This window comes from Crocuta crocuta, unplaced genomic scaffold (genome assembly GCF_008692635.1).
Source record: "Crocuta crocuta isolate KB4526 unplaced genomic scaffold, BGI_CrCroc_1.0 scaffold36, whole genome shotgun sequence".
Taxonomy (NCBI): domain Eukaryota; kingdom Metazoa; phylum Chordata; class Mammalia; order Carnivora; family Hyaenidae; genus Crocuta; species Crocuta crocuta.
Genome location: NW_027532203.1, coordinates 10,346,559 through 10,364,000, shown reverse-complemented (window position 1 = coordinate 10,364,000; position 17,442 = coordinate 10,346,559). Strand labels below are relative to the sequence as shown.

General features: G+C 38.7%; 1 long non-coding RNA gene across 1 annotated transcript in view; it reads left to right on the top strand.

Moving 5' to 3' along the window:
- LOC144242591 (uncharacterized) overlaps nt 1-17,442 on the top strand; it is a 302,240-nt gene that overhangs the window by 17,575 nt on the left and 267,223 nt on the right. The window contains exon 2 of the long non-coding RNA XR_013338388.1: nt 11,733-11,816. This is a non-coding gene — a long non-coding RNA (uncharacterized LOC144242591). The remainder of the gene's footprint in view (nt 1-11,732; nt 11,817-17,442) is intronic.

Here is a 17,442-nt window from a genome sequence, read left to right as displayed (position 1 = left end):
TTTATTAAATTTAAATGACCCATTCACTCTACTTACTAGAAATGGTGCCTGTCTTTTTCCATTACTGAAATTCTGCAGGGCCTGGGAGGAGCCTCCACTATCATTAGTTTTTGTTCGTGCGATTTCCCCGGGCTGTTTATTCACCCACTCAATATGCTTCTCTCTAAATGGGGGAATATTCGTGAGAGTAAAACATAGTTTTTTTCTTTTTACATTTTTCTCCACTTCTATTTCTGGGCAGTGAAAGTACGGTGGCAAGTAATGAAGAGCAGCATTAACATCTTTTATTTATTTCATTGGCCACAGCATTTTCAAGATTACAGTATGAAGTTGTTACTCCTTTCTTTGGTTATTCACTGCTGATACAGTTTGTGTTTTTAAGCCTTGCTTTGAGAGTTTTTACTGCTCATTATGCTAGATCTTTGGGAGGAGTATTTTAATTGCCTTTTACATAGAAATATTCTCCATTATAAATATTCTACAAAATGGTAGCACCAGTGTACACTCTGCTCAAAAGGACCATGGAAACCCAAACTACTACACTTGTTAATCTTTGCCGAATAGATACGTAACAATGTTATTTCATTGTTTTAGTGTACAGCTCTTGTGAACATGTTTAGGTGGAAACATTTTCTCATTGATTTTTAAGAGTTCTTTATTTGTTATGGGAAATGACTTTTTGCAAGCATTTTCTCCGGTTGATCAGGTTTTCCTCTGGCTTTATGATGTTTTTGTTTGTATTAATCTCACGGAGCCAAATGATATATATTGTCCTTATACTTCTGACTTTTGTGACTTGCTCAGAGATGCCTTCATCAGTGCTAGATTAAAAATGTATTTCCCAGAGCTGAAAAAATAGAGTCTTGGTCTCCCCCCGCCCCCAACTCCGGTACACACACACACACACGCACACACACACACACACACGTAAGCTTGAGTCCATGAGCAAGGGGCTAGCATGTATACTTTAAAAGCTTTCCATGGCTAGGGCTCACTGGACCTTGATAGCCTCTACCGTGCCTCCTGAATGTGACCTGCTCTGACTGTAAAGTGATACTTCACAAATAGGAAAGTAGCAAATGTTTTATGAGGAGGAAGAGGTACTTAGAGGCATTCATATTTTTAAAAAGTTATGTTTCCACATCAGGACTTCATAACATAGAGACATTTATAAACTACAATTTATTCTCACTATTTAGAGAAAAATGGCAAACATACGTCCCTTCTTGGAGACCTTTGTTGAGATCAGGAAAGGGAGGGACCAGTCTTTTAACCAGAAAACAAAATATGCCTTCATGATATGAAAAAACACTTGGTGAAGGGCATGAAACACGAATAGGTTATTACTGGATTGGGAGCCAAGCATATCAAAGGAACTAGAAAGGGAAGAAGGGAGGGAAATGAATATTTAGTGGAGCCTTATTGTCACTGTTATCTCAGAAACACATTTTTTCAAAGAAAAAAAAAAGGCCAGTTAAATTATTACAGACATGTGCCATCCTGTCTTCTGAAGTGGTTCTATTAGAATATCCTATTGTTATCGAGGATGTTTCGTAGACAGGATATCTTTTCTGTTCAACATGATAAGGTAGAGAACATGTAGCCAAGTGAAATTATCCAAGTGGCAGAACATTCGCATATAAAATAATTTATAGTTCACCATAAATGTTGTGAAATCTGGGACTTGTACAATGCTGAGTTATGAATTCAGTCCTTGTTAATGTTTCCTTTGCAATATGTGGTGGGAAACAGCTATTAAAAATACTAGCGTCACTATTCAGATTCCACATCACCAGAATAAATTGCCTGAGAGGAAACATCTTGTTCGTAATGATTTGGAATACAGAGCTTAAAGTTTCATGCGCCGAATGTTTCGCTTTATAATAAGGAAGCATTCATAATATATGTGTGATATTTGTTAGTGCTAAAGATAGAGCTAAATGTTTCATGAAAGAGCTATTGTGCACTTGATTTTACAATAAACAGTTAAAACTCCTGGAGCAGATTTGATGCAAGTGGAATGTTTGCTTAGATTTAGCAAAGAGAAATACTGTAAATAATTCATGGGGTGTAATTTGACTCGATACTTCCCCTGGCCTATGAGGTATATGGACCTACTCTTTTTCCATGGAGCCTTGCTCTTTTCTTCAGGTAGCAGCTCCTTTTGGCTTGTTTGCAATTCAGCTTTGGGGTCCACCGGAAACTAAATTTGGAAGATAAACTGATGGAAATGTATGCAATGGATCAGAGAGAATCTTGTGGCTTCTTCTCTACATAATCTCAGAGGCCTTCACATAAACCACCTGCCATCTCCTTTGAGAAAGACAGTGAAAAAAAAGGAATGTAGGAGGGCTGAACTCAAATGGCACCCATTCATTCCTACTCTTCTGTGGCAAAGGTCTCTGCCTCTAACTTCTCCCTCCAGGAAACCAAATGTAATGAGGTGAAAAGTTTAAAGTGAGACCAAAAGAAAATAGAAAAATCTGGGGACTGAGAGCCATTATACCAGGGTGTCGGATGAGTCGTGCATTCCTAACTGGAACTGTCATGCTCTGGGCCTTCCGTAGGTGTTTGTGTAAGGCTCTGTGTCTCTTTTCCTGGCAATTATGTTCAGGTGACATCCAATTCCAAAGATTATCAGGGGCAGCTTGAAGGGAAAGTGGGAAAAAATGGATAATGGAGAAAATCCAGCCATCTTTCATAGTGATATTGAGGGCTTCCTTTGAAAACAATTCTTGGCTAATTTTCTTGCCCATTTTTACTTAAGTTATAGGGGCCTAAATATGTATTTCCATTTTTAGGGATTATCCAACCATAATGAGGTCCTTGGTTATTTCCTTTCTTTGATTTGCTATTGATATTTCTTTAGAATGCAGCAAAGCAAATATTATTTTAGAAGTGGCTAGAGATAACTGATTCACTAAGTACAATTTGAGTCTGCAGATGTTTTTTCTTTCAAGTAGGAGTTGTGCTGAAGTAGGCTTCTGAGAGGTGATTACCAGGCCTTATTCTTCTTCCCTTCACCCCTTTTCTCCCACCACAAACCACTCAGAAGGAAAAATAGCCCCCAAGACTTCAAGAAAGAAATAGCCTCAACTGAAAGATAAATCTCCTTAAATCAGAGAAGACATCTGTAGAAGTCTATAAGAAGAAGGACATCTATATCAAGAGCACTAAAGCTTTAAAATAAGGAGGGAGTGGTGCATAAATCCTTTTTTTGTAATCTGCTTTCATGTGTCTGAGGTGGAGAAAAGAGTACTGAAAACATGTTTCCTCAATGAACACCCTATAGATAGGATGCATTTATCAAAAGCTCTGGGAGCCAGGAGATGTGAATTCTGGTCTTGGCTCCAACACCAATTAGCTAGTGAAATTGGCCCCTTTCCCCTTCGATTTCCTTATGCATAAGCTGATGGAGCTGGTGAGAAGTGATTCTAAAATCCTTTCCAGCTTTAATCTCTGCTTGTTCAAGCCGAGTGTTTCCTGAGTTGTGACCTGAGACCTGTCAGAAATGGGCTAGAGTTGAACTGCTAGGTTCCAGTGGAAGAAAATTTGCTCCTTGGAATGTGAACTTAGGAAATGTTCTCTTCAGCCAGATATGANATTTATCTAAAAACAGAGCCTGGAAGAGGAATAGTTATTAACTATAGATCCTCCCTTATCAACTAATATGCCATCTTTGATGCCTGTATGAGTCTCTGTTGAGCTGAGGATTTCAGGAAGTTCAGAGACTCTTTGGGGTGCTCTGATGCACCCTAAAGGACCTGTGCTATTTCAGTTACTACCAAAGACTTTGTAAAAAAGTCAAGGTATGCATCATGATACTATCGTGGGATGCTATATCACGTATGTCATGTTGAATTAGATCATACCAGAAGAGTCTCCTAGACTGCTGAGTGGTCCCCTGGTGCTTTTACCCTATGAGCTCCATGGCCCTGGGAAAGTGGCCTTCAAACGTGTTAATATACAGATCACTTTAACTTGGTCAAGCCACCCTTATAACCTGTCTTCTCTTCCAAACCATAAATGACAAATCCGATTAACTCCCTCTTCCCGTCTTGGCTCCCACCTACCAGAGCAAAATCAGCTAAACCAACCATCAGACCAAGACCAAATTCATTTAAGTGGGGGGAAAAAGGATATTTTAAATGAGAGAACAAAGAAAAAACGCAACAGATAAATCATTTTATGCCAGGAGCCAAAATACAGGCACAGGCATATTACAGACACTAAGATTGGTATCTCCACATGTTACCTTGAGGATCCTTGGGAATACACTTTGCGAACTCTTTCCTTAAAGCAAATTATGAGTCCACATAGGATCATCTGCAGCTCTGCCTTTGTGTGTGTGTTGTTGTTATTTCTTCCCAGTAGCCAGGAACTTGGGTTCTGAACCAGTTCAGAGGCTCGCACACCCCTTTCCGAGTCATTGCTTTCTAAGACAACACTTGAATTTTCCTTGGAGAATGTCCATTCAGGTACTGACCAGGGTAGAACCTATTTAGCTTATAAGATCTGACAGTTTCATAGCCAACGGTGGGTTAAGAGGCAGTTCATCTATGTTCAAATCATGATAAGGAATCTGGCCTGAAATGGGACATTGGACTTGCCATAAAGGGGGTATTATTTTGGGAAAGGTTGGCATGTTTATGATTCTTGAGGCTATGTGAGCTCAGTTTTTCCCCTTAAACATCTGCCACAGGTGCTAGGGAAACACTGCTTGTATTTTTGTATGAACATGGTGTAAATAATGTCCACTTTCAATAAACTTTTGAAACCAAAACAGCTGCCATTTGGGGCTTAAAAACAACTTGTGACTTCCCGTAAGTCTGAGTGACCTTATCACTATTCTCCGTTTAAACATGTTTCCCCTCCCCCGCCCTCCCCTTTGGTCCATAGCCTTGTAAAGTTCATAGCCCTTGAGTCTGTTTTTCACAAATACATGGCAGTGGCTTTAAGAAATAAATAATCCCTTGTCCCAGATTCTTGGAGGAGGTGCTGAAGTCGAAACATATAGCACTACCTTGCTAAAAACACCCTCCGCTTTGTGATTTTTAAAAAATCTTTTTAGAACTCTGGTACTCTGAGGGCCTTTTACAAATGGGTGTGACTGTCTCTCTTATCTGTATTGTTCATTATATATTGCAAGCCACAACAGCTAGCACTGTATCTTCTACACTCTTCTGTGATTCCTGGAGATTTGACCTAGGGCAAGGAAGCGATCTCTAAAGCCTATGCATGTTTTCAGGCTTCATATGTTTTCTTTCTTAGCCACACAAGATTTTCTTGTTTCAAGTCCAGTAGATTCAAAGCCTGAGGAAGGTTTTCATTTCATGCAGCAGGCTCTTCTTACATCCTGGGAGTAGATTGGTAGCTCCAAGAGACAGTGGAGTTCTACTTTCATTTTCAATACAAAGAATGTGGTTTATGTCCTTAGAGATTTTATTTCTAAAGATAAGATGTGAAATGATGGAGCAAACATAATCCAGAATGCTTCCTGCATGTTGTGAGATTTTTTTCGTGTATTGGAACTTTTAATAGCTACTAGACTCAGGAGTTGTATGAAAGCTGGCATACTTCGATCATTAGTTTACCCAGTCAGGATCTCTGGGCCAGGCAACTGGGCCCAGTCATTCTCACATGGGGCTGTTTTACCTCCTAAGGGACACTTGGCAATGTGGTTTGATTATTAGAACTTAGGGAGAGGGCGTTACTGGCGTCTAGTGGGTAGAGGCAAGGGTTGCTGCTATATCCCTACATTGCACAGAATAGCCCTTCACAACAAAGAATTATCTTGTTAAAATGTCAGTAGTGCTGAGGCTGAGAAATTCCGGGGGGAAAATGTGACAGTGGAGTGAACACAGGATTGAGGGCCAAGACTTAAAGAAGACCTAAGAGATTAAGTTGAAGCTTGCAATCTTCAAATGCCAGTTCCTGTCCCGCCATGACGCAAGAAAGGGAATCCTTCTTCAAGGCTGCCACCAGAATGGAGTTTTGGGCAGTGGGCGACTTGGCACCCACCCAGCCCCAGAAAGCAGCACAGACCTCCCACCCTGTCATCAATCTCTGAGAAGAAGAACCTAACATCTGTGAGATATTTCTATAATTCGCTGGGCATCCCCATTACCCACTCACCTTGTTCTTTATCCGTTTTCTTCCCTCCCCCTCCTTCGTTTCCTTCTCTTCCCCTTCCCCCTCTGCCTCCTCCTCCTCTTCTTCCTCTTTCTCCTTCTATTCCTTGTAAGAACACTTGTTTATAATGCTAGAAGACACAAGCTAATAGCAGCTATTTATATAATATGGAAGTGTCTAAAGTCTCCTTTTCAGTCATGCCCCCACTTTGCTGATGTAACACTGCATCAGCTATAGACTCTGTAGAAGCTAAAGATTTACAAGTGGGCCCTCTCTCCGCAAAATAATGCATAACCCCAGAAACTTTTTTTCCATTTAAGAAATATGTGGGGATACTTTTCAAGCTTAATTCATAAAGATTGACCTTGTAATTTTATTTTATTTTATTTATTATTTTTTTCTTAGTTTATTTTCAAGTTGGTTTCCATATAACACCCAGTGCTCATCCCAAGTGCCCTCCTCCATGCCCATCATCCCCTGTCCCCTCTCCACCACCCCCTTCAGCCCTCAGTTTGTTCTCGGCATTCAAGTCTCTCATGGTTTGCCTCCCGCTCTCTCCCCAGCTATTTTTCCCCTTCTCCTCCTACATGGTCCTCCGTTAAGTTCCTCCTAATTCACCTATATGTGCAAACATATGGTATCTGTNTTTTTTTTTTTTTTTTTTGGATTCTATATTGTTTATTTCTGCCCTGATTTTTTTTATTATTTCTTTTCTCTGCCCTGATTTTTATTATTTCTCTTCTCCTACTGGGCTTGGGGTGCTCTTGTCGCTCTCCTTCTAGCTCCTTTAGGTGTGCTGTTAGATTTTGTGTTTGCGCTTTTTCTAATTTCTTGAAATAGGCCTGGAGTGCAATGCAGTCTCCTCTTAGGACTGCCTTTGCCACATCTCCTAGAGTTTGAATTGTATTTTCATTTTCATTTGTTTCCATATATTTTTAAACTTCTTCTCTAATTGCCTGATTAGCCCACTTGTTCTTTAACCTCCATGTTTTTGGAGGTTTTCCAGACTGTTTCCTGTGGTTGATTTCAAGTTTCATAGCATTGTGATCTGAAAGTGTGCATAGTATGATCTTGATTCTTTTATATTTATTGAGGGCTGCTTTATGTCCCAGTATGTGATCCATCTTGGAGAATGTGCCATGCGCACTTGAGAAGAAAGTGAATTCCATGGCCTCAGGATGTAGAGTTCTAAATATATCTGTCAAATCCATCTGGGCCAATGTGTCATTCAAGTCCATTGCTTCTTTAGTGATTTTCTGTCTAGTTGATCTAACCATTGCTGTAAGTGGAGTTTTAAAGTCCCCTGCTATTAGCACATTCTTGTTCATGAGATTGTTTCAGTTTGTGATCAATTGCTTTATGTATTTGGGTGCTCCTGTATTCGGTGTGTAGACATTTATAATTGTTAGCTCTTCCTGATGGATAGACCCTGTAATTATTATATAGTGCCCCTCTTCATCCCTTGTTACTGCCTTTACTTTAAAGTCCAGTTTGTCTGATTTGAGTATAGCTACTCCAGCTTTCTTTTGACTTCCAGTAGCATGATATATATTTCTCCATCTCCTTACTTTCCATCTGAAGGTGTCCTCATGACCTTGTAATTTTAAATCTTTTACGTTTTTCAGTTAATTTTTTAATTTTAATTCCAAGATTGTTAACATACAGTGTTATATTAGTTTCAAGTGTACAATGTAGTGATTCAACAATTCTATATGTTACTCAGTGCTCATCATGATAAGTGTACACTTTCATCACCAGACTTGGTAACTTTTAAGTTAGCTGCATAATATTCTGTAGAATGAATGTACTATTATTTATTCAGCCATTTCTCTCCTCTATTTATCAACATTCCTGTTGTTTCTAGTGTTTTGCTATTACAAACAGGGCAGCAAAAAACATCTGTGTACATATTGTTTCAAATATTAGTACCCATTATGTGTTTATTAACAGTCTTTCATATTTCTGTTGGATTCCATATGGGATGGTTAGGACAAAGAAAAATTATTGTTGTATTTCTTTAGAAGTTGTAACGATACAGCCTCAATAGGATATGAGTACCCATCTCCCCACAATTTTGCCAGTAAAAGTTGTTAGTAATTTTTAGTTAATACCATCTAATATGGTAACATCATATCGGATGTTATTACATGTTATATATGTTATTATGTTATGTTATATGTTATTATATGTTAACATACCCTAATATCATAAAATAGTCCATTATAGTTTCTTACATTATATATGCATATATATGTCTATATGTCTATATATATATGTACATGTATGTATATTACATTTTTCCCTTTAATCTGGACCTTATTTTTATGTATGATGTGAAATAAATGGCTAATTCTATTTTCTTCAAATGGAAAGCCAATTATCACAAAGTATTTATTGTATAGACTATCAGGTTTCCATAGACCTTATATATAATCTTTATCACATACATTTCCATAGTACCAGTGTTTATTTCTGAATATTTAAGAAAGATGTTTATTTATTTTTGAGGAGAGATGGAGCATGAGCAGGAGAGGGACAGAGAGAGGGAGACACAGAATTGGAAACAGGCACCAGGCTCTGAGCTGTCAGCACAGAGCCCAACACAGCGCTCAAACTCCCAGGCCAGGAGATCATGACCTGAGCCAAAGTCAGATGCTGAACCGACTGAGCCACCCAGGCACCCCTGTTTCTGAATATTTACTTCTGTTAGGCTGATTATTTTCACCTCTACTAATACCACACTGTTTTGACTCTTATAGTTGTATAATAAGTTTTGATATCTAGTAAGACATGTTGCTGTTTTTATTTTGTAAAATACACATAATGCAAACCTGACAATACCAAAATTTTAGCCATTTTTCATTATATAGGTCAGTAGAATAAGTTCATTCACATTATTGTGCAGCCATCATCACTGTCTCCAGAGCTGTTTGTCTCCCCCAGCTGAAATTCTGAGCCCATTAAATGCGAATTCCCCATCCCTTCCTCCTGTAGCCCTTGATAACCATTCTACTTTCTGTCTCTATTAATTTGACTACCTTAGGTACTTCATTTAAGTGGAAACACACAGCATGTGTCTTTTCTTGACTGGCTTCTTTCACTTAGCATAATGTTCTCAAGGTTTGCACTGTCTTAGAAAATGATCCATTTCATATACATGTTCTAGTGTATTTGCATAAACCTTACATAGCATTCTCTTAAAGTTTTGTATAGACTATCAGTTTTAACATTTGTTATACCTTTTGCTGAGCCTCTCTTCTCGTTTCTAGTTATTTATGTTTCTATATTTTCCTGATTATATTATATGCCATATTTATTCTTTAATTAACAATCCTTTGCATTTATTGAAAGGATTTATTTTCTATTTTCTGGCTCTATCTTTATATACATACATATATGGCTTTTAATCCTTTCTCTCTCCCTCTCTCCCCCCTTTCCCCACCACTACCCTGGTTCTTTTTTTCTTCCTTTTAGTGGAAAGTTCATTTGTTCTTTAGCATTTAAAATGTGTGCTTAGTCACTTATTTTCAGTCTTTTCTTGCTTACCATGAAATTCCAAGCATCCCTAAATTTTGATGTGTCGTGTTCTGAGTATTGTTATTTTATAAATAGTCTACAATATACATTATGAAATTCTTTGTAATTCAAAACTAATTAGAAAATGCTTTTAAATTTCCAGTGGATACATTTTAATTTGACCATTTTTGATAGTTAATGTTTTAGTTTTATTGCATCATAGCTGTAGAATATGGGTTACATGCTTTCCACTATTAAAAAAATCTTTTGAGAATTCTTTTTGTGGTCTAATATATCATCAGTGTTTGAAGTGTTCCATGGGTATTTGAAAAGGATGTTTATTTTGCTTCTTTTTGCTTGCAAAGTTTTCCATATATTTATTAAATCAAGCATGTTAATTGTGCTATTCAAATCTTTTTCCTGTGGTTCTTTTTCCTTATACCAATTTCTGAGAGAGAAGTATGACATTAAATTTTGCCAATTGCTTTCTAGATTTCGAACATTTTTTTTAAATGTGGTTTGATTATTGAATGTTAGATACACCAAGTGTATATCTTCTTTATGTATTATACTGCTTTTGTCTTATTTAACGCTTTTTGCCTTGACTAAGTATAAGGTTACCATTCCTGCTTTATATTATTAACATTTGCCTACTATATCTTTGTCCATCCCTTTCTATTTGATCTTTCTGGAATATTTTGTTCTAGGCATATCTCTTGGAAACAGATATACCTAGATTTTGCTTAAAGAAAAACCTAATTTGAAATTCTCTGTTTTTGAATTGGGAAATTTATCTGTTGCCGTTTCCTTGGAAAATGGAAACATTTGGTCTAACTCTGACAACCCTGTTTGGTTTTCTATTTTTATGTAAATTAGTTTTTTACCCTTTCCTGGAGTGATTGAGTTTTCTTTACTGTCATTTTTTGTTTACCCGTTTGAAAGATATACATACTACTACTATTTATCTAGGGCTTAAGCTTATTTTTTAATAACACATTTGAATATGTACCCTTTTATCAATTGCTAACATTAGTGTCTCTTGCTTCTTCCTTAAACAAGACAAGACTGAACTTAGCCTCTCTTTTCTCCTCTACTTCCTCCTCTGATAGAAATTTCATTTGAACCTTGTGTTCAAGGTTTTTTTATTATCTTGTCTCTTTTAGAGAGAAATATTTCTTAATAATTGAATTAAGCTTAAAAGTGCCATTATGAATAATTATTTTGATCTAATATTAGTTATGTGCTATCCTTAACTTATCATTGTTTCTTTGATCTGTCTTTCTCTTCTTTGCATCTGCTTTTAATTTCTTCTGGCATAAACTCTCAAATAAGTTTTTTTAAAGGGTGGTACATTTTCTGAGTCCATGAGTATCTGTAATTGGCTTTAATGAGTTATTGGGCTTAGGAATTGATACCCCAGATCTTTTCTTCTAAACTTTGAAGATATTTTTCTATGATATTTTAGGATTCCAATTTTGATTATTTTGTAAGTGCCGTCGCTTCTTTAATTATCTGGTTACTCTACCTCAGGTATAATATTAGGCTACAGGAATTCACAGAAGGTAACATTGATCTATAAATAAATGTCTGTGGTCTGTGGGAGGGAGAGGAATGAGTAACTGAGTGTGCTGGGGGTGGGAGGAGGGTTCTCCTTTGCAGAGGAAACATTGAAACTAGACAGTGAAATTTACTACAGAAATTTACTACGGAATCTACACTCTTACCTACTCCACTTTCTGGTTCTTAGTATTGCAATGTCAGATAGACTTAAATTAGATAAATCTAGACCAGATGAGATTGCATAGATACAGAAATAAACATATTTTTCCCCCAAAATCAATTAATCTTGTTCTAACATCTAACATGTATAACAGTCCTCCCTTTTACAGATTTCCCAGGCCAGAGGTTGGCGAACTAAGTTATACCACCTTCTTTTGTAAATAAAGTTTTATTGGAACAGCTATGCTCTTTCATGTACGTGTTGTCGGTGGCTTCCTTCATGTTAGAACAGCAGGATTGAGTGGCTACAACACAGACTGCCTGGCTCACAAAGCCTCAAGTATTTACTTTCTGGCTCTTTACAGAAAACGTTTGCTGACTGCTGCTCTAGGACATTCGTCAACACAGATGACCAGAGCTCACACCAGCGTTCCTGAAGGCCAGCAAAGGTAGGTTGCAACAGCAAAGCTGGACTTCCTCAGGGTGACTGATGACTGTATTGATACAAATCCAGCAACTCAGTCGGCCTGTATTTTACGTTGAATGACGCCGAAGCTTATCTCTCAATATGCGCTGTTGTTAATAATAACTTGCCCTTTAAATGATTTCCTTTCTTCATTGTTGTTTTTTTCTCATGTTCTAGGAGTTGTGCAATTCAGCATTGCGATTTTCATTTCTTTGCGTGATGTGAGGGAAGCTGGCATATTTGCTAATGTGCTGTTGTGTGGGCTCGGGCTGTTGATTGCTTTTGGCCTAGGTGCTGTGCTGAGCTCCAAGGTTTGGCTTTGTGAACGCTGCCTGGCAAAACGGAAACATTTTGTGAAATTTCACAAATGTCACATGCACCCGCACACACACACATTTTAAATTGCAAAATTCTCCCCCTTGGCGCACAATTTTACCCAGGTTTTTGTGGCTCATAATAAATCTTTAACTATCTTCAGTCCTACAGGAGCACTTTCGTGGGTTGACTTGCTTTTGCTTTGATAAAACTTGCACTTAAAAGTCCTCGGTTTCCTGGGTGTTTGTATTGTTTCGCCTTTCTCAAAAATTCAATATTATCTTTTATTCCAAAAGTAAAGCAGCTTTATTTCAAGCCCATCTATTCTCTCAGACAAAGATACCTGATTTAATTCCCACTGAAAATCATTTTCGAGAGGGGGGCCCATAGAAACTGACCTCACAGCGTCACCATCCTAAACTCAAAATGAGACACAGGCAGTTGAATTCAGAGAAAAACTGGGCAGATTACATTCTTTTTGTGCGTCAATTAAAGCATCTAAGAAACTGTAACAAGGATGCTTCATCCCAATGAAAATACTTCCTGATATACTGCAGTACTTTTCCTTTCTGGGTAGCTAAGAGCACTTTAAAAACAAGTCTGTCACATAGAGGAGGGTATAGGTACTATTGTCACTGGGTCACAGGTGAGGTAAGCTTTTGCTGAAGGTCATTCAGAAAGTCAGTTGGGGGCCAGGCAGTCTTAATTTTGTGGTTGGTGTACCTGTTCTAAGCATTTGGCCAATTTTACCATATGCCTCTGGTTCAAGAAAATTCTTCCAGTTTGACTCCCCGGATTTGCATCTCTCTCTGGGCTTCAAACTCTATAGTTTACTGGCACCCCAGATACTGAGATGTTCCTTCTGACAACAGGCCCCTATCTTCCTTACTTCAGCTTGACCCCAGGGTCCTCGTGCCCATGAACTTCCGTCCCGGCAGCCTTGATGAGATGGCGTGGCTGCCCCATGAGCTAGCTGTGTCCTTCTTGTTTTAGACATACAGGGTAACAATAGTTCGGCAGCCCTCTCGATCCAAAGCATGCAAGTGCAGCCAGGCCAAATGGGACAGGCTCAGCCACACCATTTGAAACACATAGTATTTACTGGAGAGCAGACAGTGCCATTGAGAAACTCTGAAGAGAAAATTAGTGTCTTTATTTTGTCAGTTACAGAGCTGGTCCCAACTGTTTGGGGAAGAAAGGGACTAAACGTTCCATTTAATCATTGAAACAGTACCTTTAGGTAATGCTCAGCGTTCTGGGATAATTGCTCAGGGCCTCTCAGGAAATGTTAGAGTTGAAAGTGTGTGCTCATGAGTTAGAATGTCTGTGTTTAAACCACAGTTTTGCCACCGAGTAGCTTTGTGACCCTGGACAAATTACATAAGTACTCTGTGCCCTGGTTTCTCATGCGTAAACTAGAAAAAGAAAAATACCTCTGTGTGGTTTGATTGGATAGTCACTAGCCCCTTATGCTCATTTAAATGTAAATTTAAAGTAATTAAAATGAAATGAGAGTAACTATTCATTTCCTCAGTTGTACTAGCCGCAGTCCAAAGACTCACTAATCACATGTGGCTAGGGGCTACTGTATTGGAGAGCACAGAAGAGAACATTTCTATCATAAAGTCTATCGGACAGCGCTGGTCTACATCACGGGGTGATAATGAGGAGTAGATGAGTTCATACATCTCAAGTGCTTAGAACAATGCCTGGCATGTAGAAGACGTTCAGTATATTTATCATTACATTATCATCATCATCATCATAGCCATCACCATCATTACCTCTATACCTCTCTTCCTTCTCAGATCTTCTTCAAAATGGCAGCTGGGTCTACTGGGAAAGGGTATAGTTACTACACTTTCTGGTTACTAGATTTTGTAGACGTTTTATTTCCTGTACAGTCTTGTACATTTTCATGTGACGGGATTCTTAGTTTTAAAGAGAGACAGCATCATAGAATAACTATGAGTAAGGGCTGTAGAGTCCACAGGCCTGTTTTGAGTCCCAATTCTGCCATTTAGTAGCTGTGCCACCTTAAGTAAATTATTCACTCTTTCTGTGTCTCAGTTTCTACATAAGTAAAATGAGGATGAAATATAACAGAATCCCTCAAGGATTCTGGGAGAATTAGTTAACATAGATACTTAGAATGGGACCTGGCACTGTAAGATCTCAAAAAATATTACCTCTCAGTAACATTACTGATATTATTATTTCTGCCCTGTTCGCATCTCCCCTTCAAAATGGCCCTGGAATCTACTGGGGAAGTGTTTGGCTCACTCAGCTTCCTGGTGAGGAAAGGTGCCAGAGTCCTCTAGTTCTTCTGGTCTTTGAGGTGATGTCCCTTTGCCCCTTTGCCCCTTTTCTGGCATTTGGGAGTGAGATTGTTGGTTGATTTGATCTGTAATTCAGTGGGTCTATAGCCCCTCCTGGCTGATATGACCATTGCTTGGCTCTCACTGGTGCTATAGACCCACTGCAGCTCTGCCATGCCTTCCTTTTGGTTTCTGGTTGGGTGGTCTCTCAGCCTCCATTGCAAGTTCTCTCTCCATCTCATCATGGCTGGTCCCTGGGCATTCCACTCTTCTCCACTAAGCTTTTCAGCCCCATTTGGGAGAGCTTCAAGAGCTTCTGAGCTCCCATCCACGCTGGACCCACAGATTGATTTCAAAGTGACTACAGTATAGGTGGCTCTGAAACAGATCTACCTCATACCTCCTTCAATTTACCTAGCATATAATTTCCTTACCCCAGTGATTTGAGATGGAAATTACCCCCATTCCACCTGGCAATCCATTTCAGCTCATGGGGCTCCTCTTAGAGGATGAGGTCACCTAAGGCAGGTCTCAGAAGAAATGAGATTTCTCATCAGACATTCTTTAAGACTAACAGCCATTCCAAAGTGCCTTGAGGAGCCTTGGGATCATCATCTCCATCCTGAGCCTGGACATTCCTTGATAATGATTCTATTACCCATCATTTAGTCACGACTTGAAGTTGGAACCCAGATTTGGGCACGTGTGTCCAGACATAACAAATGACCTTATGCCTATGGATTCCAACCTTAACTGGTAACTGGAATTCTGAATTAGTGTGGTAGAAATTAGCATGTCAACAAAAGAGGGCAAGAGATAAATGCATCAAACACCATGGAAGTAGAGTTAGTAGGTCTGGCCACTGGCTGGATGTGGGAGACAAGAAAGAGACAACTCAAATCTGACTTCTAGGTGTTGAACTTGGTGACTGAGAAAACCAGAAGGAGTTCATATGCGGTCCTCACAGTTGTATCTGCCCCTAAAGCATGGAACCCAAATGTTAGCTATGTAATATACCCTTGCTGATGGTATAACTGTGATGGATTTATTTGAATAGGTTCTGAGAAGGCAGGTCCAAGGGCAATCATATTCTAAAAGTGAGGCGGACATTTATGAGACTGTATATGATAGGTAAATATAACTGGTTTGAAAATGTAATATTGGACATCTTAGCTCTAATGTCAGGAGTTGAGGTTTTCAAATAAAGCCACAAGTAACTGAAATTAAAAAAAATAATGATTCTCTTCAGGAATGGCTTGATGATGTGGGTAAGGTATAGCACCCCTGGCTTAGAGTCCAGTGAATATCACAGAAAGGGGAAGTTGCTTTTCTCATTCTTAAATGAGAATTTGCATGGTGTTTATGATTTGGGGCACTGCCATGAAAGAGTAATATGTCCCCAGGTGCACATGAATATTATTTGATGATGATGAGCACTTGATGAATAACTTTCACAGTGTTGTTTATAATTACTCTGGTAATAGTAATTATAGATCCAAAAGCAAAAAATCCTGACTATCAGATTTAAGAATAAAAGGTTAAACCTCATATAAAAGTGATCATTTTTAGTGGTTGTGGAGAAAATGTTGAAATGACTACAGGAACATATGGGAACTACCAGCAGACCAATTCATGTGTTGCAGCTATTTAACTGAATTACAAATGCAAAATGCATTCTTTTCCCAGTTTCATTCCATTTAAACCCAAATGGCTATGTGAAATGGTGTCACACACCTGGTGAAAAGCTTTGCTTTTTAAAAATCTTATCGCTTCACCAAAGCGCCTGGTGTTGAACAAACAACAACAATCTTTCTGTATTTTTAAAACAAGTTTAACCATTTTCCAGAATATCCACTTCTCTTTGCATGAAAAAAAAAAACGAAGCATCACAAGAAATTTAATTCAACCCCCTTTCCTCCCTAATGGTTTTATTGGCATCAGTGATGATGCTAGTCACTGTTAGGAAAGCAAATGCGGGTGGGCTTTTTTTTCCACCTTAAATCTAGGAAAGAATATTTTGTTGTGGTGGTTATAAGTGGAAGACTGTGTTATAAAACAGTAAGAAGCGCTCTTCCAAACTGCTAAGAGAACGTGACGAACGATGGAGGAATAAAGCCCACAAAGTAAAAACTTTGAATTGTACTTGAGAGCACAACCAAAGAAAAACAGAAATAACAGTTAGTTGAGGCAGGAAAAAAAAATTGAACTCTCTTATAAAAACACATTAAGATAATATTTGATCTATTTGGGAACACAGGCTATATTTAGTTATGATGGATTGTATATATTGGACATTGCAAACTGTTGGCCCGAGCCACATCTTGTACCCAGTTGTGTTCTATTTGGTGTGTCTGCTATTCAGAAAAAATTCTTACTGACTAAAAACATTTAAAAAATGGGAAAATCCACATAGAAATCTAGATTTTTAGTTCTTTTGAAAAAAAGAAGCTGGCAGCAGCAGACTTGTATTTCTGTAAGTTGTCGGCTGGAGGGAACTGCCTCCTTTTGGCGGGGTGTGTTTTCTCTCATTTATCTGGTTGCCACCGTTTCCTACTGCCTCCCTATTACCTGGTCTGTTTCTCTCATGTTTCTTTCCTGGCCAGTCCTGCTGGTCTTCTGAGCTTGCAACGCTGGTAGGTGTATATCAGTTCTCCCATCAGAATGTGATCGAACATTCCTTTAAAATGTTGGGCCATGGCCGTGAGGTTAATACGAGCACTGGCGCCGTCCTACAGTTCACTGAATTGAGTTTTGGGTGGTTTGGCGGGGTGTGATCCTTCATGCCCTCCTGTGCCTTGGTACACTTGGTGGGTGTTGTCTGCTCTGACTTAAATATCAGTGGGATAGACCGTGGCCTTCTGTGACTGGCCAGGACTTTCAGGACAGAGGCAATAAATCTAGACATATTTTTGTCAGTTGGTGCCTGTTCGTTGGCCTGATCTGGAGGATTAGGTCTAAAAATACTGGTCTACCTTC